The 20,254-nt window shown below is 32.9% G+C and overlaps 1 long non-coding RNA gene across 4 annotated transcripts; it reads right to left on the reverse strand.

Moving 5' to 3' along the window:
• Positions 1–3,956: 3,956 nt before the first annotated feature.
• LOC131645064 (uncharacterized) lies at positions 3,957–7,236 on the reverse strand. 4 transcript variants are annotated; one of them, XR_009296872.1, is made up of 5 exons: positions 6,679–7,236; positions 5,887–6,587; positions 5,327–5,515; positions 4,575–4,629; positions 3,957–4,178 (listed from the first exon to the last, which is right to left on the reverse strand). It is a non-coding gene; the product is annotated as an uncharacterized LOC131645064 (long non-coding RNA). The 4 variants fall into 4 exon arrangements; XR_009296873.1 differs by having other exon boundaries at positions 5,887–6,529; positions 6,679–7,235; XR_009296874.1 differs by having other exon boundaries at positions 5,887–6,281; positions 6,434–7,231.
• Between the last annotated feature and the right edge of the window lie 13,018 nt (positions 7,237–20,254).

Raw genomic sequence — 20,254 nt, forward strand, 5'->3', positions numbered from 1 at the left:
AATTTCTATAATAAAGAATAGATAAAATAATATTAGAATGTTAAAAAAAAATTATATTGAAAAAAAAACTATTTATTATATTAATATTAGAAAGTTAAAAACAATTCATATATATAATTTGTTATTGTTTATTTTATTAATATATAAATTTCTTTTCATTATAGAAAACGTGTATATTAATTTCTTTGCTACTGTTTTTCTTAATACTGTTTTTTATATATAGCAAACGTGTATATGTTTCTATGCTTTGGATTTCGCTACTTTCGATGCCTTTTACCATAGTCTATGCTTTCGGTACTTTTGATACACCTTACACAGGTGTCTTCGTTACTTTGCTACTATTTTTTATACCGTACTGTTCTTATAATTAAAATAGCTTGAATCCTATTTTATTCGCCGTAAAATTATAGATTTGATATACAAATTTGAATAGCATATAGGTACAAATATAACATCCTAACAAACAATGTCGATTACACACGTAATAAAAATATAAAATCAAAAAGAACAATTCAATGAAAAAAAAAAATCACCTGAGAAAAACAAGGTACAGATAGCAGCCACAAAATAGAAGACAAATGCAACATGAAACAAAAACCTAATCTTTAATAATTTAGTAAGGACAATCTTGGAATTAAAAAAATATTTGAGGATAAATTAGGGAACATAATAAAATTTTAATAAATAAATCTTCCCTCCCCTCCAAATCCCTCCAATTTGGGGGAGCAAAAAGTGAGTTTAGGAGGGATTTTGCTCCCCTCCCCTCATAAAAAGTGAACCAAACAAATATAGTTACAAATATCCTCTCCCCTCCCCTCCCCTCCCCTCCATCTACCTCCAACCAAACAGACCCTTAGTATCTCGTATTCGAAAAAAAAATTATCAACAACATATGAAAGAGTTATTTCAACCGATAAATGTGAATATTATATGATTATTATAAGTTTGTATGTTTTAAATTAATAAAATTATAACAATTTGAGTAATTTTATAAGGATCTTTAGATCAATTTCTAATTAAACTTTATCCTGATGATTCAAATATAAGGCTTTAATACTATTTTTGTTTATAAATAAAAATAAATAAATAAAATTTTGTATACAGCAGATGGGGATGGTGTGAGTGAAATCGTTAGTATTTCTGATGCAAACCTTAAAATTGGTTTTCTAAGATGAGTGGTTTTAAGGTTTTCCCTTGTCAAGTTTTTGTGAACCAAGTATATAGAGGGAAAGCGCGTGTTCTATACTCGCTCATTGTGTTGTATAAAATGTGCACGTTTCGAATTGAGAGGGAGAGTGGTGAAAACGTGAGAACTGTGCGCGTGGAATAGTTTACTAGTACAACATGGGAATCCAGGAATCGTGGGGACTCTGAAAGTAGTGAAAAAAGTAACGTATCGGAAACTGACACGTGGAATTTCTAAAACCGAGGGCGCTAATTTTTTCCTGTTTTAAGGTTTGCGTCAAAAGTGGTTCTTTTCTTTCTCTGTTTGTTATTTTTAATTTATACTAGTAGAAGACCCGTGCGTCCGCACGGGTAATTTAAAATCTTAAGATGAATAATGTAGTTTACGCACGGGTAATTTAAAATCTTAAGATGAATAATGTAGTACAAACGCATAAAAATAAATTCAAAAACTCGAATAAGAAATGTTAAATTAAGATTCATAACATAATATATAGATATAATAAAGCTATATATTGTAGCTATTTTTAAAAAAGAAATTGAAAATGCAATAGGCAAAAGGATATTATGGTGATAGCGACCCGTGAAAATAGTGAGTTTCATAATAAAATTCACGTAAGAAAAGTATTATGGTGATAGTGACCCGTAAAAATAGTGAGCTTCAATAAAATTCAATATCTTAGATCGGCTTGGTTGTTACTAATATATAATTGTTATTATAAAATTACTAATAACTGCACATATTTAAAAATAAATATGTATTACTATCACTAATATAATAAATCCAACATATCTAATAACTATAAATATTTATAAATATTACTAATAATTATAAATATTTATAAATATTTTATTGATTAAAATTAAAAATGTATTATGGTGATAATGTGATAGTGATCCATGAAAAATATTCTTTGTCAAACTCTACAACAACAATATTCAGATATAATTAATGTCAAACATTTAGTAGAAGTCCCGTGCGGTATCTTAAATTATTTGATAATTTAAAAAACAACGAATTTTAATTGAATAATTTAAAAAAAAAAAAATTTAAAAAAATTTCCAATTATATTGGAAAATGGTGGTTAGGGGATTTTTACAAATAAAAATGAAAAAGAAGAAAGTATTATGTTGCTGCTTGAAGTTTGTCATAAAATGAAGAAGATTATTCTAGTCAATGGACTCTTCTAGTTAGTTGAGCATTAGATACTAATGAGGAACTCCCATTAACCAAATCTTGTACACTTCTAAAGAATGGAAGTATACCTAAGACCACCACCTATCTTGTAATTATTTGGAGACTTTTGATAAGCTCAATTTTCTTAACAAATATTGATTATTTTAAACTACTAAACCATTTACTTAGTACAGTTACTTATATTTATCTAAATATATTTATCTCTATTAATATATTTGTAATAAGAAAAATATATACTTTAATACAAAGTAAAATAAATACCATCATTACAAATATATATATATATGGTTTTAGTTTTATGCATTTGCTAATTTCAGTTCAAAATTACTTTTCTTTCTGCATCTATTATTTATTTATTTTGGATAGTAGATTAGTGAAACAAATAGCACAACAAAAGTGATTCACACACTATGTCTACTGCATTAGCACATCAGTTTCGTCCTTTTCTGCTTCTTGTTTTAATATATTTGCTTCTTGATTCACACACACATCACTTCTATATGGCATATAAAATGGAAGATATGTAGCACAACAAAAGTGAGCAACCATCATTTACAGAACCTATAGGCTTGAAAATTATCCTAAAAATACTTGTAACACAAACTTTCACAAACTTTTACATTTTAGAAATAAATAAAATAGTAGAAACGAATGCATGACTATACGAATCAGTACAAATTCCGAATGATTATATATATATATATATATATATATATATATATATATATATATATATATATATATAATCATTACAAATTCCGAATGCATGACTTCAAGTATGAACATTTCATTCATTCAATTTCCTTTGTAATATTATATAGTCAATTGAATTAATTTGGCAAGTTAATGCTCCATCGCACATTAGAGTAATCTAGGATAATCAGAAATAAATTAGTTAAACAGGATAATTGCACCTAGTTCAGATGAGGCACCCAAACAGTTTATGCACCTTATAAGAAATAAAGAATAGAAGTAGTAGATGGAATGCACTTGATATCACATTTCAAGTCATTCCATCTTAAACTTTACGAAACCTAACAATGAGAAGGGCTTTCCATTCCACCCTCTCGGATTGTAATGCATACCTTTCTATTATACATATATTTTAACACCCATTTGAGTTCTACAGAGTTTTGAGTCCAAAGTGTACTATCGAGAAGGTCAGCAAGCTTTGTTTCAGCTGTCCGGCTGGATGTGCTAGAATCAGTTCCAGAGGCCACATGGTAATAGAGATATAATTAATATCCAACAGTCATTATTCTTTAAACATTCAATATTTTGATTATGAAATCATGTTTTTGGATAACACATTCAATATTCAGTTATAAATAACAGTAGAAAATAAGACAACAACAACATATCAGATTAACCAAATGGAAGAAAAACCACTACCGCCACCTACTATAAACCTGAGATAATTAAGTGACAAATCAACACCATACACCAAGATTAATACCACAAACTTGAGACTTGATGAACATCAAAATATCACTATCAAGTCTCTGTGCCTCAAAACATGATTCTAAATCAGGACTCTGCACCAGCCAATATAACTCTTACCAAAATCACAAAATACACTCAAATATCATATTCATCATCACCTAATTTGATCAATATCCATAACTTGTAACAGATGCAAAGATAAAGCAGATATCAAATTTTAAAATAATATGCACAATGATCCAAGATATGTTGAAGTTAGATTCCCGAACAAACAGATGAGCAACATATCCACTGCACCAGTAAAACTTCAATTTTGTTGGATCAAATTCGTTCCACCATTATAGGACAAAATCTGTAAGTAATTGAAATACAAGATTAAGAAATGCTATTTAAATTACAAAGGACAGTACATGCTTTGAAACCACCAAATAATCAAGTACATTACTCTAGTTGAATGCGAAACTTCATATCAAGTCAATATAATATGGAAAAGCATCATGAGTGTTGAAGTGTGACAAACTTACTACTTTCCAGTGAATATTATAAACCAGTTTAGTTAAGTTTCTCTGCTGATAGGATGAAAACATCACATTGAAACGTCAAATCATTATCAACATAAAATTGGTTAAGAAAGTACAATTTTTCTGCTACTTGACATTGATTTAACAGGAACAGGGACCAGCAAGAATCATTGTAGTATGTTAAGGTATACAAAAAGCAGTTGAAGGCAAGGAGAAAACAACTGTACCTGGGAATACAACAGTTGAGAAGGCAGAGTTGATGCGGAGTGCTGCAACTGGAGGCTACAACATCGAGAAAACATACTGAGTTCAAAAAATTGAAATTATAAAATATGATGGCATATTAGTATTTGGTCCTACATGTTATCCAATACTGCTACTTATATTTTAGCTATAAATAACTTACCCTGCTATTTAAGAAACTATGATGTTAAATAGAGACCAAGAATCAAACATCATATAAACAACTTTTGACAAAATCATGTGACTCTTCTAGCAGTATATAATGGAATAATGAAAAATACTGAAAAATAAAGAGTTTGTTAAACACAATTGACATATAATGGAATAGTGCCTGAAGGAGCTTCTTGAACACTAATATATAAATCAACAAACATTATATAGTTTTCTTGAAAATTATACTAAAAAACAGTGCAACTATAATCAATATAAACTATGTTGAGAGATATTTATCTCAAAAACCATACTCTTAAAAGAATAATCCTGTAATAAATTATAGGCATTCTTCTACATTTTGTTACCATGACAGGAAAAAAATAAATGAATATTATAACCAAAAGAAAACAAAAAAGATAGAAATTATTTCCAACAAAACATCCATGTAATAGTTCACCTCTATGTTTGTGTTTATACCTGTTTTTCATTAAGCATATTAAACACCAAAATAAAAAATTAGATTTAAAAATGTCAAAGAAAGCACCAATTTCATTTGCAACAGCTTGAGCAATAAAAGTCTTACCAGATCCAGGGGATCCATACAACAAAATCCCTTTTGGTGGCTTAACACCAAATGACTTGAATAATTATGGATGCCTCAATGGAAGTTCCACCAATTCAAGAATCTGAGCTATCTACTTTCTAACACCCCCAACATCACCATAACCCACCTCATGTAGTCTATTCTTGTCTTCCCTTTTAACAGGCACTCCTTCACAAAAAATATCAGTGTCAGGCACAACAACACAATGCTCTCATACTCATTCAATAGCTTTGAATTTAATAAAAATATTAGAACAAAAGTTATAATATATGCCATCACAATAGTGAAATGTTACAATATGTACACAATATTGGGCAGGTTCTACTGCTTGCAGAATTGAAAAATGGGCAGGACCCCTATTGCTATACGTTTTTCCCACATAGACTCAATTACATGAAATCACTCCACGAAATCAGGGACAGATTTAATTACAGCTTACACTCAAACCAAAAGGAAAGAATAACATTCAAGGTTTAAATCAGAAGCGAAAACAAATCGAATGAGAAAAGGAATAAGTGAGGCAGAGAAATCGTTCTCACCAATTCATTGCATTGCCACTGGGAATCCGATGTTAGAAGTCAGATCACCTCTCCGAATTCGACGGAATCAACCACTATGCACAAACTGTCATGTTTCTAGAGCATACACCACAACCGTATTGCGAGAACTGATGGAAGCAACGACATTTCTAGAGCATGTACTGTCAGTTGGAAAGCATTAATCTTCAACGTTATTAGCATAGTTAGGTTTTGATGGCACAAGACTTGGCCTCAGGCAGGGCAGTCCTCCTGTTCCAGACTTGGGCCTGGAAAATTGTAGAAAGGGTGCTAGAAGCTTCTTGTTTTGCCTTTGCCTTAAAGATAATATAATACATTCCACCAGAAACACATGATAGGTTTGACTTAACAACTTGAACAAATTCAAAATATAGATCCTAAGTAAATAAGCAAAAAAAAAATACTTACAAAATCAAAGGCCTGATTTATCCAGAAAGAATCAAAGTTATAAAGAGATTATGTGAAAGACAAAATTAACCATCAACGTTAAAAGATACTTACAAAATTGAAACAAACAAACAAAACTTACAGGGTTGCTCCCATAAGTTGAATTTAAGCTGAGTAATAGCTTTACCCAACCTCTGAGTTTGTTTTTTTCCTTCAAATTCATCATCATCTTCTCCATCTGATAACCAATACTTGCTTTTATTAGTTAGCATCACATTCACAACAATTTCAGCAACCTTCAAACATTAATCAATTCATAAACAATTTCAAAACAAAAATAAAACCAAACAAAGTAAGAATAAACATCAATAGCAGACATATCGGTACCTGACGTTTTCCAAAATCATCAATTGATTTTTCATTCTCACCGATAATACCTCATATGACAAGGGAAGAAACTGGATCTAAAAAAATGAAATGAAACTAAATCGTTTGAAACACAACAAATCATCGGAAAACCCACCCATACTCACCGCCGACGGCACAATCCGGACCACCGTAAAATCTTCTACCAATAATCAGATCTAGACACACCCGACAAACCCGTAGCCACCGTAACTTATATCGACATGGGCTTGGACGCACATCAGTTCTTCACCATTCTCTCTGTCGATTGTTGGATCTCCGGTTATCCATCATAACCCTAATTTCATTTCTTGTTCTTTTTTGTCTATTATTTCTTTGCTTGAATTTTGATGAATTGGCATAGTTGTAGGGTTTCAGCGAAAAAGAGAGAGAAGAGAGTTTGATATGGAAGAAGAGAGTGAAATGATTTTGAAATAGGAAAGAGAAAGAGAAAGGGGTAGACCAGAAGAAAGAAAGAGAAGGTAGAGAATTTTTTTGAAATATTTTAAAAAAGGAAACATAGAGGGAAACCATTGTCTATTGGGGAAAAGAAATTGTCTATTGGATAAAGTCAAAACACTCTATAATTTGAAAAATATGTGCCATTTGGATGAATGGGTTAATATCATTGGTTGGTTAATTTCATTGAATTAGCAAGTTACCTAAATGCCCTTTGTTTAGTGCAATTTTATTTTTCATTAAGGGTATTTTTGGGTGTTTGGTGGTATGTTTTATTCTTAGTTAGGTAGTTGATTTTAGTGTTGGCAATCTTGTCCTTTTCAATTTGGAGGAATATAATAAATATTGTAAAATAAAGGACCATTAATTAATTATAGAGAGTGCCTTTTAATATTCCAAAATGGAAACTAACAATTATTATGTATTATTAAAATGCACGTTGAAGTTCTATCCAAAAAAAATGCACGTTGAAGAGTCTATTTGAGGGTAGGTATTACTGGTGTAATCTCACTGCATTTGTGAGAATGATTGTAGGATTTGATACTTTATATAGTAAAAGCTTTCCTATATTCAAAACCAAGCTGATTGCTACTAATAGGAGTGATAAGTGCTCAAATTCACGGGTGTCAAAACGGATCTGGTCTATTAGACATGTTCTCGTTTTGCATACACTTTAGTGTGGAGTGGACTAAGGATTTAAGTCTTCACCATCTAATGTGTCCGCTCCGTCCAATTTTTTTCGGGGGCTTTTGCAGACATGGTAATTTACATAAATTTGTGTGTTTTTAAGTTTAAAATGTGCAGTGCCCGTGAGCTTTTCCTGCCCCACCCTCATTTTTTTGCGGGAAGACTTAAGTTTTAAGTCTACATCCTCAACTATGTCCGCCCCACCCTATTTTTTGTGGACTTTTACAGGTCATACCTAAACGGGACGAGCATGCTGTTTGCCAATGTAATGTAATTAAGTAAGTAATTAAGTAAAACTATATTAATTTTTACCAATATGGTATCTTGTACAATTGATAGATACAACTTTTTTTTCTTTAAGGAAAAGATAATTGAATTTCTTAAATATAAGATAATTAATTTTGAGAGATGTCATCATTTTATATGAGTCATAAAGACACATGTTAAAGAAATCTATAAGTGCTACTCTTATTCTCAAGTTTCTAAAGTTGTGGGAATGCTACTCCTATTCTCAAGTTCTTCACAAGACTTAGTATAATAATCTCAATCTAAACAAATGTCATTTTGAGTTTTAGAGACGCCTTCAACGTGTCCCTATGTTGAATTCTATCAATTATTACAATTGAAATGAATATTATCCATGTGATCAATCTATCTACCTCTAACACATGCCAAAAGCTTATATTCTCGACTCAGAGAAGACTTAACATACTTAAGAGCATTCTAAATTCTAATAGCAGAAATATTAATTTTTATTGGATTGGTTTTAACCATGAATTCATTAATGTGCACATCATCTTATATGAAAGTGATCTCCATTCAAAACCAAACTCTTCCTCAACCTAAGCCTCCTCTTGATATTTTAGATCCAACGATTATTTGACAACGGATTGTCAACCTTCTCATTAATAACATTGTTAAAACCCTAATTTTCAAGCATAATGCACCAGTATTTGTCATTACTGCTCCGAAACGGCTTAAGACTTCAACAAAATTTAAAAAATTATTCTTGTGCAATGTCTAGTTATTGTCTAAAAGTGTGATATTATGGACATGTTGTGAACAAGATGTGTTTATCGTGAAAATTGGTAAGCAACCTCTGGTCTCCAACGAAATGGTTAACTTACAGGATCAATCAGTGAATCTTAGGACATGCTCTATTGTTTAAATTACGTTTTCATGAATGTTGAACATTTCGACAACATTCATAATTTAGATATTGTTTGTTTAAAAGATATAACTTGCACAATGTAAAGGAAATCCAATAAATAGTGCTTTTATAAAAGAAATTGCAATGAAAGGTAAATGTTGGAAATGTAAATGAACTGTAAACTGAAATAAAATAATGGTGTTTTCATACGTACATTCTCAGCAACTCTTTTCTCAATTCACAAGATACTTATATTATTTATGAGTATTTGTACAACAAATGAACACCCTAAAATCCTAAGACTAATACCCCTATATATACTAAGTTGAAATAACTGCTAATCAACTGTCTTTCTCCCTGAAAATAACACGTTTCGCTCGACATGTCTTCCATATATCTTAAGATTACACGTGTCTCCTCTTCGAAATTGGATAAGGATGAAAAACAGTTATCTCTTGTTCAAATTCAAAAATCTTTGTCGAATGCACTATCAGCATTGCTTCGATCGAATCACAACTTCGAACTTAGAAAATTTTCTGTCTTATCCAACAGCTCCCTCTCATGCAAGGGTGACTTCGACTAGGACCTTCAAACACACTTCCTGTCGAAAATCCAGAACATCTTTAAAAATATTCCTTTTTTTTACTCATCACATTAAGTCAAACTTGGCGTCGAAAATTTCCAGCTAACAAATTACCCTCCAAAAATGTCATTTTTGACATACTGAAGAAAAAGACATTTTTTAAAAGTTCATTTTGACGTCATAAACCCTTCAAGTACTATGACGTCATAATCATTATGACATTCTTCTCAAAAAATCATGTGAGAATCTTTTATAATCATCACGCCCGTAGTCCCGAAGAGATCGTGGGCTAGCATCAACTTCCATCGTCTTCTCTTTTCTTCATCTTCTCCACAGAAGAACCCAGTTTTCCTCTTAAACTTTTTGCAGCAATGGCATCATATACTGCTATCAGCAAAGAATCATCAAATAAGGTACAAGGGTCAAAGACTTCCGGTCTTCCTCCAGTTCATAAAATCTTAGGGCCAAAGGGTGTGGGTAACCAAAAATATGTGCTTGAGCTTCTTGATGAAGCACAACGCGGGATTTACCAGTCAAAGATATTGATTCCTATTTCTATTACTGGTAAAACTTATGTTATGTTAGAACCACTATCTGACCCAAATGCAGATCCTGAAAAACTTAGGAATTTCTTCCCTACATACTGTAGATACAAACACATAGCCAAATACTGGATTAAAGAAAATGTGAAAAAATAGTGGGATTTGGACTCTGGACTCAGTGGTAATCGATAAATAGCAGTTGGTAACAGGTTACCTGTGAGAAAAATGAGTTTCTGGCTGTTGTTCGTGCCTATAATCGGTTACACACTAAGCATAATTGCTTGCTTCTCACATTAGGTGCCTTTCATATAATACGTAGGTGTTGTACCCCAAAATTTGTCCATCATCTTCAAATATTCAAAATTATTTCAAAATTGGAATTTTATAAAAATTTTGGGGTCATTTACATTGAAATCTTGAATTTTATAAATATTCGATTTAAATTCTATTTTAAAATATAATAGTTTACTTTTAAATAATTTATATTTTAATAAATAGCAAAATATTTGTATATGCTTCATACACCTTCAATTGATATTTTATGTCAAATAAGTGACATAGCCTAGTTGGTAAGGATATGAGAGTAAGGCTTGCAAGTATAAGGTCACCAGTTCAAATCTTACTTTTCCAACTTTTGACATTTTTTTCCTTTTATTTTGTTTCTAACTTTATTTTTTGAGTTAAAAGGTAGTGCACTGACAGTGTAAAATAGTTTTACACTGTCATCCAATAGGAAGACATGAATGTGTCATGTCATTAAAGTTTTTTTTAAATAAAAGAATGTTTTAATTAGATGCATGGTGGTGATTGGTTGACAGTGTAAAAATATTTTACATTGTCAGTGCATGACCCATTTTCTCTTATTTTTTAGTTTTTCATTTAAAAAATCACAAAATCGTATTTTTTATAATTATAATTTCAATTTTTCGTATTTTTAATTAATGCATTTTTAAAAATAATATTTTTTATTAAAATCATTATTTTATAAAAAAAATAGTCAAAAATCATAAAAAATAAATAAAATCTTTTCAAATCAAATCTTGCACTCAGTCACAATATCATCCAGATTCATAATCTTGCTCACCAAGACTTGAGTCAAATCTCAATCAATTTTCAATCTTCAAAACCATGCCAAAAATATATTAATTTCATTTAACTCTTGATCTAATTCTCATTTATAAATAGGACTCTATTTTCACAGTTTTGGAAACGAACAATCTCCCCCTTTTCTGATTTTCTCACGTACAAAAATTTCAAACTAACAACTCTCTAACAAAACCAACAATCACCTCCAAAACCTCTCCTAATTTACCTTCCACAGGTATAGTGTTCTTGATAGATTTTTTCTTGTTTTTTTTTGAGAATTTCTTCACCCACCTCCTAACCTTCTTGCCCACCCCTGGTGAATTTACAACATTACCCCTTGTTTCGGAAGTTCATTTCCGAAACGGTACTTTTTTTTTGAAAAAAAGGAGTTTTCGGAAATGAACTTCCGAAAACGTGTTTTTTTTAATATAAAATATTGATTTCGGAGATGCATCTCCGAAATAAAGTTACATTTTCAGAAAATGTGGTGTTTCAGAAGTTCATCTCCGAACTCACCCCCTTGAGGGAATTCGGAAATGAACATCCGAATTTATGTCTGGACAGAAGAAAAATGAAAAACAACAACGATTCGCTTTATTTAATCGGGTGAAGATTACAACGATAATATTACTGAAAATTAAAGTTACATATTGTTGAACACGGGTAGGTGGGGATGAGTCAACATTTTGATAACGTCGTCCGCCGATCTTTGAAGTTTGGCGTCCAACTCGATCGGGCCTTTCAAAGAAAATCGGTCGAACGTTGCCCACATAACCGCTAAATCTTCGTCGTTCTTGATCTCAAAAGGTGTGATCATCAACCCTCCCTCGTCGTTAAGCGATGGCGAGCGGTACTCGAGCTGACAGTTTGAAGAAACTACCTACGACATCAGGAAATAATGATATACTTCTGGCCGATAAGGAAGATGTTTTTATTCCAGATAACCTTCATATGAAGAAGCTTTTTGAGAGCGAGAAAGTTTTTGTATGGTATCCTAAGCATAACATGACACCATTGTTCAAGAGTAAACTATCTGATATTTACAGAAAAGTTGGTGCTAGAAATATCTCTGAGTCACTATCCAAAGAAGAATCATCTGTTGTGAATGATGATGTTGAAGTCGAGCATGTTGATCCAAATAATATTCTCAACTTAAGGGGGTTGGTTAAGCTTATTCTTGGTTTTCTTGCATGTTGTAGCCTGAAAATGGAACAAAGTAAGAGACATGAAGCTGTTCAAAGTCTTGTCAACTTGAGTTTACGCGAGACAAAGGAGCCAATCAATGTAAGCTATAGTTTATCATTATCATCAGGGGACGTCATTACAAAAAAATCAAACAAAGGGGTGCGCTGGGAAAGTCAAAGTTCTATGTTTATAATCCAGAAGATGGATAGTGTTCGCGGCGATGAAATCCAAGAATCTACATATTGATTTTAAAAGCGAAGAAATTGATTTTCTAATGGAATCCAAGAATCTACATATTGAGCATGAAGATGAGATGTTCCTCAACTCTGCCTTCTCTTCTGGCTAACTCTATTGTCGCTGCTTACTGGTTTTTCTGTTTGAATATGCTTTTCGGAAGTTCATCTCCGAAGACACCCCCATGAGGTGTTTTTGGAGATGCACTTCCGAATTATGGAAATTTTTTTTAAAAAAAAAAAGCGCTTCGGAAGTTCATTTCCGAAGCAGGGGTATTTTGGGATTTTCGCTGGGGGTGACCCCCATAGGGAGGTGGCTAAAGAAATTTTCTTTTTTTTTTTGTATTTTGTTTGATTGATTTTCAGGGTTGCAATTCCGGTTGCAGTACATTGATAAATTTTTTAGCCTATCAGCTGAGTTCTGAAACTATTGTTTCGATTTGCTCCTAATTTTTTCCAGAAGTTCAGAAAAAATTCGTGGGACAATACTCCTTTAGAATAGAATTCTATAAGATTTCGACCCTCAAAATCACAAATTCCTCTTTTTTCGATTTTATTTGATTTAATTTTTATTTTCATATTTTCAAAAAAATCCAAAAAAAATTGTAGGTTCGTGATCTTATTTTATTTGATTTATAATCAAATTTTTATATTTTTTTGATTTTATTTTAATCACTTTTCTATTTTTCCAATTGTTTTCTCAACCGGAACATTGAAGGTGAGGATCAAGATATTTTGATCATATCTTATTATTTGTATGAATGCAAAGAATGTTTCCGGCTCAGTTGTTTTGAAAATTAGTGCAGGTATGGTGAATTGTCATTGTTAGGGTTTGTTCTTCGTGATTTTGGGAAACCGTGGTTTATGAACAGGTTTCATATGGATTGGCCAAGTGGATGGAGCTTTATCCCTTGACCTCAAGGGGGTGGGTTCAAGTCTTTCCCCATGCAATTTTTTTGGCCATTTGTTTTTTACTCCAATAACCCTTTTTACACTTGTTTTTCACTCCATTTAATTACTAACACAGATCTTCTTTTTATCACTAAATCTCTAACATTTTTGGCCAAAACCTTTTTTAAGCCAAATTAGGGTTATTCTTAATTTTTGGCCATAATCTAATTTTCCAAATCATGTAAATATTTAGGTTTAGGTTAAACAATTGGGGTTAACAATAAGTCATATTTTCATTAATTTAACCTAATAATTAACTTAACTAGCCCTAAAACTTTTTTCCAAACCCTAATTCTTTTTTTTTTATTTATTTTTTCTGCCTATTATTCATTTTTGGGAAATTGTATATGTTAATCAAAGTCTTGTAATAGTTTAAATTTTACTTTCCCGCATTTTTTACCAATTATTGTATCTGCTCCTGGGTTATAATAGTTAATTAGGATTTTACTTTCCCCATTTTATTATCTGTACCCGTGCTCCCGAAGCCTTGTAATAGTCTAGGACCTATATTTTGTTTTTCCTATTACTGTATATAATTGTTAGTAATTAGGGTGTGCATGGAAAGACTAACAAATTGGACATAGCTAACCTAATTTCAAAAGATAAATAAACTGAAAACAACACATTTCTCACACATACACCTCTAGGGTAATCTCTCTTGTTGCCTTATGATTACAATAGTCATGTCCCTTGAACGTAGGGATATCTTAGCAAATGACGCTCACAAATAAATCATCATCGTCCCTTCGACACAAAAAGATCATAGTCCCTCAATGACCCTTCGAGTTGCCTTCGAAAAAATGATCTTGTCACTCGATGACCCTATAAATTGATGATAGTCCCTTCGAGAATGCTAAGATATCCTTACAAATGTTGCATTCGATGACTATTCGATGACCCTACGCCTGTCCATTCACATCCAATAGATAGGATTTCCTACCAACTAATGGCATGGATAATACTATCTCCAAAGGAAACAGAAGATAATAGGAAAGACCAATACTTAGTGGATAGATGCTCCTAATTGCTTGCTCACACTCAAAAATCATTTTAACACCTCACGCTTTCAAAACAAAAATTTTCAAAACACTTTATCAACACTCTTGAGGACTGATACAAAAGTTATCATAAAGCAAATTGCCTTGCTATTGGCACTTCAAACAAATATTTTCAAAAAAACACTTTGTATACATTCTTGAGGACTGATACAAGAATTATTACAAAGTTTGCCTTATTGTTAGCACTACAAATATTTTTCAAAAACACACACACACACAAATCAAACAAAGTGAGCTAAGAAATTAAGAGCCCATGGATAATCATGGATACACAGGGTGCTAACACCTTCCCTTTGTATAGCCGACCCCCCGAACTCAAAATCTATCAAGGTCTTTCCTGTTCTTTTCAGCCTTCCCTTATTGGATAAAAGAAAAGTCGGTGGCGACTCTTGCTAACTGCAACATGTTTTGTGAAAAACAAAACAAAAAGTCAATTCTCCCACCGTATTACAGCAGGTGCCTCTCATACTTATGTATGATGCAATATACTACGATAATAATATATAGGTGCCTATCATACTCATGTATGATGCAATGTACTAGGATAAGAATAGGTAAGTGCCTCTCATACTCATGTATGATGCAAAGAATAAGTAGATGCCTTTCATACTCATGTATGATGTGATATACTACGAATAGAATATATAGGTGTCTCTCATACTTATGTATGATGTGATTTACTATGATAAGATTGTGTAGGTTCCTCTCATACTCATGTATGATACAATGTGCTATAACAAGAATACATAGGTGCGTCTGATGTGTAACACCCGTAATTTAGCTAATTATTTAATTAAGTTAATTTTGAGTTATTGTCGTAAGTTGTTGCGTCTTTGTAGCAACCTGCCCTAAAAATTAAAGATTAGAGTCGCCACCTATTCTACCAAGGAGAATAGGAAACCTCGCGCAGTTAAGAGATCAGGGTAAGATGCTATATTCAGGTCGAGGGAAGGGGAGTCGCCTTGTTGCCAAGTGCCTACGCATCTCCTTATGGAGAACCAGAGTCAACGTAGTTCGCGCACAGGGTTGTACGCCTTTGAATTTGAATTTGATATGGTTTTAAGGCTTTTTGAATGGTCTATCGTAGTTTGTGATTTGAAAGGCATTTTGAGTTGACTGATTGAAAAGGATGAAAATCCGTAGTATCGTGGTTTAGTGTTTTTTAGATGTTTTGGGCGTACAACCCTGATTTAATATGTTACCGTTAGTTGCGATGATCAATAGGTTTGATCACCATAGTTTAACGGATTAGTGGGGAAGTGTTACCAATTCTAATCGATAGGTTCGATTATCACTAATAACAAATAAATATGTTTTATAGAATTAATTATTTAAACTTCATCGTTATCACTCATAACCGATAGATTCGATTATAAATAACAACGAATTTTCAGAGAAAATAGGCTAATCATCGCAACCAATAAGATGGTTGAAACCCTTTAGCAAAATAATGTGTATTTGAATTATATTTAATTAAATTAATTGATAATTGATTATTACCCACCGCGATCAATTAACTTAATCGAAGCGAATAAAATTCTAAGATTGTTTGGTTAAAACCTACGTTGGCTAGAAAACCCTAATCCTAATACTTTGGCCAATGGCCAATGGGATGGGGCAAACCCTAATACATGATAATCTTTCTAGGGTTTTAGTGATTTTTATAATTAAATTTAATTAAAATAATTAAATCGAGTAATTAAAAATAATCGGGAGAAATCCTAATACTAACGATATCCTAATTATATAATAATCCTATTAAACATATTAATTGAATTTAACATTTTTATCTAATAAGAGAAAAACAAAATAAAACAATAAAAACAAAAAAACCTGGGCTCTAATTGCATGTGGGCATCCTCTGGGGGTTCATGGTGGTCTGGCACATCAGAGGACGCTGGATCAAGCAGCGTTGGGATCCAAGGGCTGCTGGCTGATGAACACCGTGGGTATGCAGGGAAGCGAAGCGCAGGATTTACAAACAAATGAAGATAATGAAGCGTTAAAAATAAAGGGGGTCCTGCCAAGGTTCGAACCAAGGATTCTTGGGTTCCCAGGCAAAACGCGCCACCAACCAGGCTGCATATCACAAGTGTCAGATTATTGACCATGAATAAACATATAGATAAATAGGTAATTCAATTGGAAATTCAAACTGAGTCAAAATGGGACCCAGCGTATGCGTTTGAACCAATGAAAACAGGGGAGAGAGGCTTTGAATCGCTGACGGGCCAATCGGAATGGGAAAGAGAAAATTCTTCTTTGACAGACCAATCCCCATCCTCCAACGCGACCCTTCACCTTCGTCTTCTTCATCGCTCCATGCATGGGGGTTTTAGCTACGAATTCCCTACGCCTTTGCTATGGTTCCTGCAACCAGTTTTCGTAGCCAACCTTCTGGGATTTCTAACCTGCAAAAACACGATCAAGAAGGAAAACTACCGGCCCAGATCATCTTAGAATTGTCCCCTGATCATGAATATGGTATTGTTTTGGTCTAAAAACTATTGAAAACATGAACATGAAGCACAAGAGCTTCCTTGCCCTAACAATGGCAGAGCTCTGTTCCGGCGTTAAATCCAATAAACAATAGTCCTAAATGACTCTAAGCAACATCAGGAACATGAATGCATCAATTACAATTATTTAAAATGCGCGTATTCAACGTTTGAATTTTCAGAGAGTGAACAAACCAATGACGTATGGAGGGGACGTTCAGGGATGTCTCCGACTTCAAAGAGGGTATGGCTACGCACCTGGGACCTTCAAGAGGATAGTTGGACGTCTGGAATTGATCTATATTGGCCGGAGAGAGTTCTTTCACGTGCCCTAGTTTCTTGCGTTTTTTTGCTCCTTCAAACCCTTGTTTTTGGACTTCTCCCCACCCCCTTTTATGGCTGCAGCATGTTAGTTATATATGGAGAGCAATTTAGGGTTACCAAATGGGCTTGGATATTGGTCATGATAAAGTTTGATTATTTGATTAAAATCTATATAAAACTTCCTGTTTTTGCTTCTTATCTCCTATCAATCAAACATTTTCGAAATTGCGAGCCTTTAATGATTATCTTGGACCTTAAGAATGCTAAATAACAAACCTTGCCCTTAGTGATTTAATTTTACATTTTATTTTTTATTAAAATTGAATTAAATTGGATTAATTCAAGAATAATTAAAATAAATAAAGGAATGGCATGCCATTGGGCTTTAGAGACTCTTGGCTACTTTAGAAATAAGTTTGAATCAAAGAAATATAGGCCCATGAGTTAAAAATGCAATTTCCATCACTTAGAGTTTCAAGCTTTTCTCAAATATCGACCAACTTCTACCACACATATCTCTCTCAATTTTCATCACTTGGAAGTATTCTAGGATTTTTTTAGAAAGCTTAAAGAGTCCCCTAAATAGTCCTTTTGGTTTCCTCTCAATTGGAGCTTTCATGCTCAAGTTATGAGCTTTGACCCAAAAGGTGTTTTTTTGTTGACTTTTGGAGGACCTATAATGTATTGGACCATATCTCTTGAATGAAGCATTTCTGGCCTTGGCTTATGAGAGACAAAGTTGTAGAGAATCCAATTTCCTTCAAAATAGGCTTTGAGTGATAAATTTATGATACTCCATGTGGAAGTTATGCCCAGTCAAAGTTAAGTTGACTTTCTCCTTAAAAAAACCCTAATTTGAACATTTTGACTTTGTTCATTTCTGAGTTTTTACTAATGGATCATGATCAACCTTTGATCAAATGATGGATATAACCTCACATACTTGATGTTGACCAAAAATCTTGAAGTTTGACTGTATTTTGACTATAGTTGACTTTTAGGTCAACATAGTCGATTATTGATCATCTGAGCCATTGAGTGAGCAATCCTTGGAATTGAAGCTTGACTTTTGACATGGAGATGCTTTGATACATATGTGACACATTGAGATCCATTTGAGGCCTAAGAGATTCAAAATCCCTTCATAAAATGCAAACCCTAATTTTGAATAGGGGAGAGTGCTTTTGAGAAAACCTTTGATCCTTGAGTTATTGGAGATGAAATGAAGAGGGCAAATTTTGGGGTATGACAGTCTTGAGTTGCCGAATTGGGTATTTAAATTGAGTAGCCGGCCGATTGCTAATAATATTATTTAGTATTTTTATTATTAGGAATATTAATAATGTGATTATTAGTATTTTATGGGATAAGCTGCTAATTAAATAAACTAGTTGAATTAAGCATAGACAAATATAAGGAGGTGTGTATTCTATCGTTATGTGGGCTAGAATAATTGGTGAGGTGAGTTGTACGGAAGAATATTAGGCCCATTTGAATTATGAAACAAATTAGAGGTAGCAGTATACCAATTTAGGTCTTTTAGCAATAAAAAAAGAAAATAGAAGCAAAGCAAGGGTTTGGAGAGGAGCAGTAAAAATCACGTAGAGCAAATTGGGAGATTCCGATCGGAGAAAGAATTTAGAGCAACCTTCAATCCAAGGTAAGGGGTGGAGTTCTAGCTCTATAACCGGGAATATGATCGATAATATATGGGGTTTGGGTTATAAAAATTATCTTTATGTTTTGTGTATTTTGGTGTTTTCTCTGTTGTGTGGTTTTTGAAAATTATGATGAATCGTGTCTGTTGATGAATAATGAAGGGTTCTGTTGATTCTTAATTCTGAAAATGTTATTGTTTTGGTTAATTGAATCAATAATCTTGTGCTTGATGATTTTGTATTGCTGAATCGTTTCTGAAATTGGATGTTGATCAATTTTTGGAAATTAATCTGGGGATGAGAGGAATAGAAAAATAGGAGGAAGAAAGAAACTGTGGTGGGGACCACAGGGAATGGGGGTGGGCGCCCCAAAAATGTGAGGGCGAGGGTAACCAACAAGGGGGTGGGCGCCCCTAAAGTGAAGGATGAAGGGGCGGGTGCTTTAATTTAAGGGGGCGGGGGCCACATAATTACATTCCTAGTTTTCTTTTAGTAAGTGCCCCTATGAGTTATAATTAACATAGTTCCATTATTATTTTTTTCATCCTAATTAATTTAGTAACAGTAACAGTATAACTAAGCTAGCAGAGTAATTGATATACTTATAATTGATATAATTATGGGAGATTAAATTAACAGAGTTTAATTATAGCAGAGGATTAATGTAGGATTTCAAGTAATACGCTAGAGGATCAACTCTGAATAATCAGCATAAGAGTAAACATCAAAATAGGTGTTTTAGTATAGATACTATGGCAGAACAAGAAATATCAATAGAAGGGTTGATGCATTATGAACAGTATAGGTGTTAGATTTAATAGAGGTAAAACATATAATACAGGAGCAAGTAGTAGTAGGTAGCAGGAAATATCAGTGGTGAATTAACAGCAGAAAATTATATTGTCTAATAGCATATCTGTTTTAGCAGGGACTGTGTCAAGAGCATTTCTTGTGATGCTCCTATTTTCTTTTTGGCGATATATCTTATTGATATTGTGCTGTGAGTATTTGTTAGTAGTGTGAAGTGCAGGAATTATGGTGATGATGAATAACCCCTATTGTGGTGAATAACGTGATATAGGCGTATGCCTTGCGATGAGTTTGTTGTGATTATGTATGTGATGTTGCATTCATGGAGTCACAT

Source organism: Vicia villosa, linkage group LG1 (genome assembly GCF_029867415.1).
Source record: "Vicia villosa cultivar HV-30 ecotype Madison, WI linkage group LG1, Vvil1.0, whole genome shotgun sequence".
In the NCBI taxonomy this organism is placed as follows: Eukaryota; Viridiplantae; Streptophyta; class Magnoliopsida; order Fabales; family Fabaceae; genus Vicia; species Vicia villosa.